Source organism: Nyctereutes procyonoides, unplaced genomic scaffold (genome assembly GCF_905146905.1).
Source record: "Nyctereutes procyonoides isolate TBG_1078 unplaced genomic scaffold, NYPRO_anot_genome, whole genome shotgun sequence".
Lineage (NCBI taxonomy): Eukaryota > Metazoa > Chordata > Mammalia > Carnivora > Canidae > Nyctereutes > Nyctereutes procyonoides.
The window spans coordinates 4,934,576-4,947,256 of record NW_026575123.1 but is presented as its reverse complement, the minus strand read 5'-3'; the positions used below and the strand labels follow the sequence as shown (position 1 = coordinate 4,947,256).

General features: G+C 37.7%; 1 long non-coding RNA gene and 1 pseudogene across 1 annotated transcript in view; one reads left to right on the top strand and one right to left on the bottom strand.

Annotated features, from left to right (window-relative positions):
• Positions 1-3,452: 3,452 nt before the first annotated feature.
• On the bottom strand, positions 3,453-4,811 carry LOC129517114 (thymosin beta-10-like; annotated as a pseudogene).
• Positions 4,812-7,236: 2,425 nt separating this feature from the next.
• Positions 7,237-12,681, top strand: part of LOC129517079 (uncharacterized) — a 75,938-nt gene continuing 70,493 nt past the window's right edge. Inside the window, exon 1 of the long non-coding RNA XR_008665949.1 lies at positions 7,237-7,385. This is a non-coding gene — a long non-coding RNA (uncharacterized LOC129517079). The remainder of the gene's footprint in view (positions 7,386-12,681) is intronic.

Genomic DNA, 12,681 nt, shown 5'->3' with positions numbered 1-12,681 from the left:
CCACACCCCATAGCCCCCTGGCAACCACCAGTTTACTTTTTGTTTCAATAAGTTCAGCATTTTTAGATTTCACATACAAATGGAGTACACATACAGTATTTGCCTTTCTTTGTCTGACTCATTTCACTTAGCATAATGCTCTCAAGATTCATCCATGTTGTTGTAAATGGCAGGATTTCCTTCTTTCTCATGCCTAACCAATATTCCATTGTACATAGTATATCTGTCTATCTATCTCATGTCTTCTCTATCCATTCATCTATTGATGGACACTTAGTTTGTATCCATATCTTGGCTCTTGTGAGCAATGCTACAATGAACATGGGAATACAGATATCTCTTTGAGATCCTGATTTAATTTCATTTGGATATATACACCCAGAAGAGGAATTTCTGGACCATATGGTAGTTATATTTTTAATTTTTAAGGAACTTCCTTTTTTTAAAGATTTATTTATTTATTCATGAGAGACACAGACAGAGAGGGGCAGAGACATAGGCTCCTCGCAGGGAGCCCGATGTGGGACTCGATCCCAGATCCCGGGATCACAACCTGAGCCAAAGGCAGGCCCTCAATCACTGAGCCACTGGGGCATCCCACTTTTTGAGGAACTTCCATATTGTTTTCTGTAGTGGCTGTACCAATTTATATTCCTACCAACAGTGCAGAAGGATTCTCTTTCCTCCACATCCTTGACAACACTGCTTATCTTTTGTGTTTTTGATGATAGCCATTTTAGCGGGTATGAGGTGATAGCTCATTGTGGCTTTGATTTGCATTTTCTTGATGATTAGTGATGTTGAGCACTGTTTCATGTATCTGTTGGTCACTTGATGTCTTCTTTGAAAAATGTCTGTTTAGTTCCTCTGTTCATTTTTGTAAAATGTTGCTTTTTAAAAAAATTTTAGAAGTATTTTATTTATTTGAGAGAGAAAGCACATGCATAAGAAGGGGGAGGGGCGGGGATCCCTGGGTGGCACAGTGGTTTAGCACCTGCCTTTGGCCCAGGGCTCGATCCTGGAGTCCCGGGATCGAGTCCCGCGTCAGGCTTCTGGCATGGAGCCTGCTTCTCTCTCCTCCTGTGTCTCTGCCTCTCTCTCTCTCTCTATGTCTATCATAAATAATAAATAAATAAATAAATAAATAAATAAATAAATAAATAAACAAATATTTAAAAAAAGAAGGGGGAGGGGCAAAGGAAGAGGGAGCACAAGTCTCCCCACTGAGCAGGGAGCCCTATGCATGACTCAATCCCAGGACCCTAGGATCATGACCTGAGCCAAAGGCAGAAGCTTAACTGAACCATCCAGGCAACCCCCATCTGTTCATTTCTAAATTGGATTAATTTTTTTTTTTTGCTATTGAGTTGTATGAGCTCCTTATATATTTTGGATATTAACCCCTTATCAGATAGTTTGCAAGTATTTTCTACCATTCTGTAGGTTGATTTTTCATTTTGTTGATTGTTTCTTTTACTGGGAAGAGCTTTTTAGTTTGATATAGCCCCCATTTATTAACTGTTGCTTGCTTTTCATGTGCTTTTGGTGTAACATCCCAAAGTCATTGCCAAGACCTAATGCCAAGATTTTCCCTATTTTTATTTTAAGAATCTCATGGTCTTAAACTTTATATTGAACTCTTTAAGCCATTTTAAGTTAAGTTCTATTAGTGGTGTAGGGTAGGGGTCCAATATCATTCTTCTGCATGTGATGATCCAGTTTTCCCAACACCATTTATTGAAGAGAATATCCTTTTCCCATTGAATATTCTTGGCTTCTTTATCAAATGGTAATTGACCGTATATGCAGGGTTTATATCTGGGCTCTTGATTCTGTTTAATGATTTATATGTCTATTTTTATGCTACTATCCTAATGTTTTGATTACTATAGCTTTGTATATAGTTTGAAACCAAAAAGTATGATGCCTTCTGCTTTGTTCTTTCTCAGAATTGCTTTGACTATTTGGGGGCATTTTGTGGTTTCATATGAACTTTATGATTATTTTTTCCTATTTCTGTGTGCCATTGGACTTTTGATAAGGGTTGCATTGAATCTGTAGATAGCTTTGGGATAGTATTGACATTTTAACACTATTAATTCTGTAGATAGCTTTGGGATAGTATTGACATTTTAACAATATTAATTCTTCCAATCCATGAATAATGGATATATCTACTTGGGTCATCTTCAATTTCTTTTATCAAGGCCTTACAGTTTTCAATGTACAAATCTTTCACTCTTTGGTTAAATTTATTCTTAAGTATTTTACTGTTTCTCTTTATTTCTTTTTCAGATATTTGTTGCTTTCTAGAAATACAACTGATTTCAGTATTTTGATTGTATCCTGTAACTTTACTGAGTTCATTGATTAGTTCCAACAGCTTTTTGGTGGAGTCTTTAGGGGTTTTCAATATATAACATCATACCCGCAACAGAGACCATTTTATTCTTTCCAATTTAGGTGCTTTTTATTTCTTTTTCTTGTCTGCTCTAACTAGGACTTCTAGTATTATGTTTAATAGGAGTGATGAGAGTGAGTACCCTATTCTTGTTCTTGATCTTAGAGGAAAAGCTTTCAACTTTTTATCTTTGAGTATGATGTTAGCTGTGGGTTTGTCATATATGGCCTTTATTATATTGAAGTATGTTCCTTTTATACCCAAATTAGTGAGAGTTTTTATCATGAAGAGATGTTGTATTTTTGTCAAATACTTTTTCTGCATCAATTGAGGTTATCATATGATTTTTATCTTTTATTCTATTAATGTAGTTTATTACATTTATTGATTTGTATATATTGAACCCCCCTTGCATCACAGGGATAAATACCATTTGATCATGGTGTATGATCCCTTTATTAGACTGTTGAGAATTTTTCCATGTATATGCCCCACAGATTTTAGCCTGTGGTTTTCTTTTTTTGCAGTGTTCACATACGGCTTTGGTATGGGGGGCAATGAAACTATCTGATCCTGTATGTTAGAAAGTTTTTGATTACAGATTCAATCTTCATACTTGTTATTGGTTTATTCAGATATTCTATTTTTTTAATAATTCATTCTTGGTAGGTGGTATGTTTCTAAGAATTCATCAGTTTCTTCTAGGTCACCCAATTTGTTGTATAATTGTTTATAGTAGTCTCTTATGATCCTTTGTATTTTTGTGGTTTCAATTGTAATGTCTCATCTTTTTTTTTTTTGCCACAAGGTGTGTTTTATTTTCATTAATCATACAAATAATTTGCTATAATATTCCAGGACAAACTGGAGATTTGTCAGTCTAATGGGGGGGGGTGTCCCCTCAGAGACCCGCAAGGCCGGTGGCATTGGCATGGAGTGCCTGGGTTCACAGTGCGGCCTGTCGCTGTGTCCATCCTGCAGGTGGCCCTTCTTCCTCTGCATCACCACTAGGGTGTCTCGAGGATGATGCGGGTGGGGAATCCTCTAGGTTCTAGGAAATGTCACTCCGCTTCTCCTGCTCAATGGTCTCTTTGGTCGGCAGGGTGTTCTCCTGTGTCTCCCTCCGTTTTCTTTAGCTTGGCCTTATGAAGCTGGCGATTTCCCCTATGTCTGGCTTGTCTGCCGTTTTCTTCAAGCTATCCAAGGAGTTCTGCTGCGAGCCCGGCGCCTGCTGCTTCCACTCGCGTTGCTGCAGCAAGAGACCTCATCTTTTATTTCTGATCTTATTTATTTGAGTCTTCTTTTTTCTTAGTCTGCTTGTCAAATTAAAAAAAAACTCCTTAAAAAACTAGTTTTTAGTTTTGTTGTTCTTTTCTATTGACTTCTGTTCTCTAATTAATCCACTTCTGCTCTGCTCATTATTTCCCTCCTGCTAACTGTGGATTAGTTTATTCTCCTTCTAATTTTGAGGTGAAATTTAGGTTGTTAATTTGAGATCTTTGTTTTTTCTTAATTTAGGCATTTATCATTATAAACTTCTCAGAACTGCTGCTGCACTATAATTCTTGGAATGTTGTATTTCCATTTTCATTTGTTTTAAGATTTTTAAAATTTACTTTTTGACTTTTAACTCATTGGTTGTTCTGGAGTGTACTGTTTAATTTCCACATCTCCATGTATTTTCCAGATTTCCTCCTGTAATTGATTTTGAATTTCATACCATTATGTTTAGAAAAGATACTTGCTAGGATTTCAGTCTTCCTTTGCTAATACTTATTTTGTGACCTATCAGTAATTTATCCTGGAGAATGTTCCATGTGAACTTAAGAAGAATGTGTATTCTATGTTGTAGGATGGAACGTTCTATATATGTCTATTAGGTTCATCTGGTCTAAAGTGTGGCTTAAGTGTAGTGCTTCTCTATTGATTTTCTGTCCGGATCATCTATCCAATAGTTGAAAGGGATACTGAACTCCTCTACTATTATTGTATTATTGTCTGTTTCTTCCTTCAGATCTGTTAATATTTGCTTAATATATTTAGGTGGTCTGACATTGGGTATATATGTATTTATAATTGTTATTTCCTCTTGGTGAATTGACCCCTTTCTCATTATTATTATATAATAACTTTCTTGGTCTCTTGTTATGGCTTTTGAGTTAAAATCTGTTTCAATGTAAATAAGTATACCCACTCCTCTTCTTTTTTGGTTTCCATTTCTGTGGAGTATCTTTTTTCATTCTTTCATTTTGAGCCTATGTGTATGTATCCTTAAAGTTGATGTGAGTCTTGGTAGGCAGCGTTTAGTTGGGTCTTATTTTTCTATCCACCTGGCTGGGGTCTATGAATGGAGAATTTAATCCATTTACATTTAGAGTAACTATTGAGAGGAAGGACTTACTAATGCCATCTTACTGTTTTCTGGCTGTTTTGTAGTCCCCTCTTCCTTTCTTTCTCTCTTGCTATCTTCCTTTGTGAATTGATGATTTTCGGTAGTGGTATGCTTTGATCCCCTTTGTTTATCATTTGTGAATCTACTCTAGTTTTTTTTTTTTTTTTGCCATGTAGTTACAATGAGGTTCACATAAAATACCCTACAGATGTAATACTATGTTTTATTCTGATGATGACTTAACTTCAATTATATACAAAAACTCTGTTCTTTTGTTTCTCCTCCATTTTGTGTTTTTGATGTCACAATTTACCTCTTTTTATATTGTGTATTCATTAACAAATTATTGTAGTTGTAGATATTTTTAATATTCTCATCATTGAACCTGTATACTATGATTAAGTGGTTAACACACCACCATGTTCCAGTATTAGCATATTCTGAGTTTGACTATATATTTTTTACCAGTGTGTTGTATATTTTCATATTACTAATTGGTGTTTTTTCATTTCAGCTTAAAGAACTATTCAGCATATCTTGTAAGGCAGGTCTAGTGGTGATGAATTCCCTTAGCTTTTGTCTGGGAAAGTCTTTAATGCTCCCTCATTTTTTGAAGAACAGCTTTCCCAGATAGGGTATTTTGGGTTGGCATTTTTTTCTTTCAGCACTTTAATATATCATCCCACTCTCCTGGCCTCTAAGGTTTCTGCTGAGAAATTCACTATTAGTCTCATAGGAGTTCCCTTGTAGGTTACAAGTTTCTTTTCTCTTGCTGCTTTTAAGACTCTCTGTCTTTTATTTTTGACAGTTTTATTATAATGTGTCTTGGAGATTTCTTTACATTGATTTTGTTGTGCACATATGAGCTTCATGAACTTGGATTTCCAAATCTCCTCCAAGATTTGGGAAGTTTTCAGTCATTATCTCTTGAAATAATTTTTTTGTGTCTTCTCTCTTTTTTTTCTTTCAAGACTTCAATAATTTGTAGATTGTTTCTCTTGATGGTATCCCATAGATCATGTAGGCTTTCTTTACTTGTTTTCATTCTTTTTGCTTTGTTTTCTTCTGACTGAAGATTTTCAAAGTTCCTGTCTTCTGATTCACAGATTCTTTCCTTTGCATAATCCATTAGGCCATTTATGCTCTTTTTTGCAATTTCCATTTTGTTTATTGTATCCTTTTCCAAAACTGTTTTTTTTAAAAAATGACTCTCTTTGTTAAACTTCTTAATTGTTCGCAGATTTGTCCAATTGTCTTCCTATGTTTTCTTGTAGCTCATTCAGATCCTTTATTTTATCTTAATTTTTTTAAAAAAGATTTTATTTATTTATTCATGAGAGACATACAGAGAGAGGCAGAGACATAGGCAGAGGGAGAAGCAGACTCTCCACATGGAGCCTGATGTGGGACTTGATCCCAGGACCCTGGGATCACACCCTGAACCGAAGGCAGATGCTCAATTGCTGAGCTACCCAGGCATCCCTCATTGAGGTCCTTTAAAAGAGTTATTTTGAATTTTTTCTCAGGCAAATTGCAGATTTCCATGTCTCTGGGGTGGGTTATTAGAATATATTTTGATCCTTTTGTGGTGTCATATTTCCTGGCTTTTCATGTTCCTTGAGCTCCTGCCCGACTGTCTTCACATCAAGTAGGTCACCTCCGGTAGTCTATACTATTTTCGGGAGAGAAATACCTTCTGTCAGCCCTGCTGGGAACTCTTAGGCTTTCTCAGATCTTCCGTGGATGTGTCTGCTCCATACTTCTTACTCCCTGTTCAGAATTCTTAAGCTTGTCTACCTTCTCTTGATCCTGCAGTGCACCAGGCTGGGTACTGACAGAATTCCTTTTGGTTTCCCAGAAGTGATGCTAAAGGTGAAGTTTGTGGCTTCTCCCTGGCCTACAGGTTCAGGTTGACTTTCTACATTTGCTTACTAGTTGTCTACCAAAGCTTGCTCTTGCTGCCATCAGGGGTGTGCACAGGTTGAGCTGGCCACAGGGTGGTGGTTTGTGTGGGTGAAGTATGTGGAGCCTTGGGGGTGTGCCCATGGGCCAGTTGAGGGGGAATCCAAAGGCCAGGTATTCGCTCATGGGCAGGCTTCTTAATGAAGTCCATGATGCTCTTTGGGGTCTGCATTCCTTTACTGCCCCCCCAGAGTTCTTCTCCAGTCTCCCAGTCTCTTCCTGCCCCCTGAGTCATGAAGATTTCATGACTGAGTGCTCTGGATGGGGTGAAAGAGAAGTAGGCCTCTTGCACATCTGGGGAACCTAGGTGCTCACTCACACTTTTTTTTCCCCCTACATTAGGGAAGAGGAGGTCTCTCACGGCACTGAGCTGTGCTACCTTGGGGGAGAGGCAATGTGGGTAAAGTCACATTGTTCTCTTACTCTCTTCAGTGCATCTAAACTCATATCTTTTTGCCCCAACAGTATGCTGGAACTTCTCTGCTTCCACAAAGACTCTCTGGACTCCCACAAAGCCTCTCTCATCTGTGGATTATTGACTAAAATAGTTTCTCCAGGGGCTCCTGGACCATGGCTGAGCAGGGCTGGAGCCAGTTCATGGGCCATTGGAGGGTCCACAGCCAGAACAAGGTCTGTATGCCTATGACCTGACATATGGGTGGGTGAAACTCCTCTCAAATCCTTTGGCCTGTGGTGCTAATCCACAAAGGCATTTTTGTCAGTGGACAAAATCATTGGATGGAGGGATGTCTTTTTCATCCATCTTGCTCACGGGATGCTTCTGAAGGTTAAACTATTGAAACTGGTAAAGCACATTCATATTTATTTATTCAACTATCCCTCCATTCATCCACTCAACCACCATCAATCTACATTGATCCATCCATTCCTTCATTTATCAAATATTCATTAAACATCTATAATATATCAATCCTGTATTATGGCATGGACACAATGTAAGCAATTATTAGATCCCTGATGAATATTCCTAAATACCATTTGCTGAAGCACTGCCAATGAATTAGAGTAACCATTTTATCAAAAATATTTAACTGACATATGTAAACTAATTTTTCACCAAAGGTAACTTACTTTAATGTTGAAATTTTATATTTGTTTTAGCTTCTTTATTAAAGGTAGTGATATTTAAAAACCTTTCTTAAATACATTTTCAAAACAATTCTCTTTCCTGTGTCTGGGTGGCTCAGTCACTTAACTCAGTCAGTTAAGCTTCTGCCTTTGGCTCAGGTCATGATCCTAGGGTCCTGGAATCAAGTCCTGCATTGGGATCCCTATTCTGCAAAGAGTCTACTTCTCCCTCTGCCCTTCTCCCATGCTTGTGATCTCTCTTTCTCTCTCTTAAATAAATAAATAAATCTTTAAAAATAGTAATAATAAAACAATTCTGTTTCTACTATGATAATACAAATAAGCTCAAATAATCTTTATTTTTTAAAATATTTTAATTTATTTGACACAGAGGGAGAGAGAGTGCACACAAGCAGGGTGAGCAGCAGGCAGAGGGAAAGGGAGAAGCAGGTTCCCCACTGAGCAGGGAGCCAGTTGGAGGTCTTGATATTGACCCTGGGATCATAATCTGAGCCAAAGGCAGCCTCTTAACTGACTGAGCCACCCAGGCACCCCTCAAATAATCTGCTCTATTAGATATATCACAAATAGCAACTATGTGCTCTATTTGGCTGGAATTGTGGGTTTGTTATCACAGCATCTTTTCAATGTTATACATCTTTCAGTGGCTCCTTTCCAGCCTATTCTTGGGTTTACATTATAGTATGACATTACTTAGTTTATAAATAAATTGAGAAATAATTATATTTTATTTGAACAGCAGTATTGTAGACCTGCAGTATGAGTTATGGTAGCCAAGATAGAAAGCCCTACAACAGCTTTTTGTTATTTTATTAATTACCAAATATTATCTATACCTAACACCAAATAAATCTCTTGTTTATACATTATAAAAACTTTGCAGAACAGAATTTCAGTTCAATTTTAAACTTACCTAAAAAAATACAACTTTAATGTAAGTTTATAAGACAATTTATTGCAGTTTAGTATATCCCAGATCTTACATAAATACATCTTTGCCAGAAGAACTTTTAGGCTGGTGTGATGTATAGTGGTTAAAAGCATGGCTCTGGAGTAAGACAGACTCGATTTTTATTATGGCTCTACAGATACCAGCTGTGTGACCTTGGACAAGTTATTTAACTTCTTTAAATCTCAGCTTCTCTGTATCTATGATGTGAACAATAATACCTATTTATGGGCTGTTACTGAGAAAACTGGAGAACCAATGCTTATGAAGATCTTGGTAAAATGACTTATGTAAGGTCTCCATAAATATTGGTTTTTAGTATCTATGTTATTTTGAATAAGTTGAGCTGAAGAGGTATCATAAGTTTTAATTCTTTCTATATTTGAATTTATAGATTATTTTTGTAATAGTATATCTTGCATGTATTTCATGTAAAATTAGGTTTAGCTGTGAGTTACAAAGGCCTAAAGTAATAGTGGCTTAAAAATATACTCCCCTCCCCTTTCCATATAGAAGTTAGGCTGTCCAGGGCTGGTGTAGTAGTACCCTTCCAAAAAGTTCCCTGGAAGCCAGCATCCTTAGAGTTTACCTCTTTGTCATCTTGAGGCTGTGACCATTATCCTTATGCTATAAAGTGTTAGCTATAGCCCCAGTCTCCAGCTTAAGAAGCAGAGTGGGACAATGCTTGAAGAAGAAAGTGGCTGAGGAAGGCAAACGGTATGAGGTAGAGGCCTTTTAAGAGAGGTCTTCAAAAGCTACCACATATTTCTGTGTTTATTCTATTGTCCATAATGTAGGCACATGTTCAAACCTAGATAGAATGGAAGAGTAGAAAATGTATTCTCTTTGCTCAGTTTAGAATTGCAAGTCATCTTACTATGACGGAATGGCGAGCATGGATACTGGGGTCACTGGCACATATCCCCCACAACATGTAACTTGTGTATTAAATCAACTCATGTGAACTTGTTAAAATGGACTCATTAAACCCAGGTGGTATAAATATGAACTATTTGTCCAATAAATTGTGCTAACATTGCCAAATCACCATTTCCTCTTAGGAACCAGCTCCCCTAATGATATTTCAGTCTGGGTCCTTATACTTTGGCCACTTTAGGTCATGCAGAAACGTCTCATTTCAATTTGTGAGCCCCATTCTCTTCATTTAAAAATATCGGTCTGATCAGACCTATAAATGTAGGACAAAATTGATGGTTACCAGAGGGAAGGGAGATAAGGGCAAAATGGATGAAGGGGAGTGAGAGATACAGGCTCCTAGTTATGGAATAAGTCATGGAAATAAAAGCCACAGCATAAGGAATATAGCCAGTGATACTGTAATAGCATTGTATGGTGACAGATGGTAACTATACTTGTGAAAATAGAACAATATATAGAGATGTTTAATCACTATGTTGTATACCTGAAAGTAATGTAACATTGTGTGCCAACTATACTAAAATAAAAAATTAAAATAAGGAATGCCTGGGTGGCTCAGTGGTTGAGTGTCTGCCTTTGGCTCAAGTTGTGATTCTGGGGTCCTGGGATCAAGTCCCACATCAAGCTCCCAGCAGGGAGCCTGCTTTTTCCTCTGCCTATGTCTCTGCCCCTCTCTCTGTGTCTCTCATGAATACATAAATTAAATATTAAAATAAAATAAAATAAAATAAAATGAAAAAATCCCATATATCTGATATTTGATTAAAAGTTTTCCCTTCCGGGATCCCTGGGTGGCGCAGCGGTTTGGCGCCTGCCTTTGGCCCGGGGCGCGATCCTGGAGACCCAGGATCGAATCCCATGTCGGGCACCCTGCATGGAGCCTGCTTCTCCCTCTGCCTGTGTCTCTGCCTCTCTGTCTCTCTCTGTGTGACTATCATGAATAAATAAATAAAATCTTAAAAAAAAATAAAAAAAATAAAAGTTTTCCCTTCCTCCCTCCTATTCAGATTAGACTAGTGGTTCCAGGGTTCTAGAGGGAAGGGGCATCACTTGCTTTTTTCCATTTTCCTCCTTCTTTCTGCCTATCTCTCTGAGAGTGAGTCAGGGACAGACCGAGGGACGCAGATAGTGGCATCTTCCTACCTTTCTTTCAGTCATTCTTTCTGCTCTGGCTGTGTGCTTGACGGTCCAGTGGTAGCAGTGGGCATTCCTTTAGGCTCTGCTGATGAGGCTGTGTCCCACATCCTCCGTTGGCATCAGTAGTCCTTTGTTTCACAACCACCTGCCCTCCACGACCCCCCATGCAGGATCTGCAGCCAGGTGTGGAATTTATTTTCTTCATGCTTCAGGAAACAAGAACCCAAGGGGTCCATCCGTCTCTCCCAGCCTGGCTGTGCTCCTGTGCCCTGTCTATGGTGCTCTTTCTCCTGCTCTGGGGGCAGATCAACAAGCCCAGTAGCCTTCAGCTGCTTAGACATTCAGCTGGGGGCAAACTCTGACCCATGCTCCTCTCCTCCTCCTACTCCTCCTCCTCCTCCTCCTCCTCCTCCTCCTTCTTCTTTAAAATTCTGATTATATATATATATATATATATATATATATATATATATATATACATAAACTTGCCATCTTAACCCTTTCTGAGTGTTTAAGTTAGTGGCCTTAATTACATTTACAACATTATGCAATCATCATTATCTCCAAAATATTTTCATCACCCAAACAGAAATTCTGTATACATTAAAAAAACCCTCCCCATTTCTCCTCCTTCCAGCCCCTGGTAAACCTTAAACCACTCTGCATTTCTATGAACTTGCCCATTACAGATACTACAAATAAGCAAAACCATATAATATTTGTCCTTTCTGTTTGGCTTTTTCTCTTAGCATAATATTTTCATGGTTCACCCAACATATGTTGTAGCATGTATCTGAAGTTCATTCTTTTTTATGACTAGTGTTCCATTATGTTTATATGCCACATTTTGCTCATCCACACTTTTTGGCTGTTGTGAATAATGCTGCAAAGAACATTGGCATTTGTCTGAGTTCCTGTTTTCAGTTATTTTGAGTGTATATTTAGGAGTGGCACTGCTGGGTCATATGGTAATTCGATGTTTATCTTTTTTTTTAACATTTATTTTATTTTATTTTTATTTAAAAATTTTTTTAATCGAAATTCAATTTAGTTAACATATAGTGTGTTATTAGTTTCAGGGATAAATTTAGTGATTCATCAGTTGCATATGACACCCAGTGCTCATTATGTCAAGTGCCCTCCTTAATGCCCATCACCTAATTACTCCACTCCCTTATCCCACTCCCATCCAGCAACCCAGTTTGTTTCCTATAATTAAGAGTCTCTTATGATTTGCCTCCCTCTCTGATTTTGTCTAATTTTATTTTTCCCACCCCTTCCCTATGTTCATCTGTTTTTCTTCTTAAATTCCGTCTATGAGTGAGATCATATGGTATTTGTCTTTTTCTGACTGACTTATTTTGCTTAGCATAATACCTTCTAGTTCCATCCATGTCATTGGAAGTGGCAAGATTTCATTATTTTAGATGGGTGAGTAATATTCCATTGTATGTATACATTACCTCTTCTTTACCCATTCATCTGTTGATGGACATCTGGGCTCTTTCCATATTTTGGCTGTTGTGGACATTGCTGCTATAAACATTGGGGTGCAGTTACCCCTTTGGATCACTATTTTTGTGCCTTTTGAGTAAATACTAGTAGTTCAATTACTGGATCATAGAGTAGCTCTATTTCTAACTTCTTGAGGAACCTCCATATCATTTTCCAGAGTGGCTGCACAAGTTTGCATTCCCACCAACTGTGTAAGAGGGATCCCCTTTCTCTGTACTCTCAGCATTGATGTTTTTCTTTCTGAGGAATCACCAAACCATCTCCCACAGCATTTGC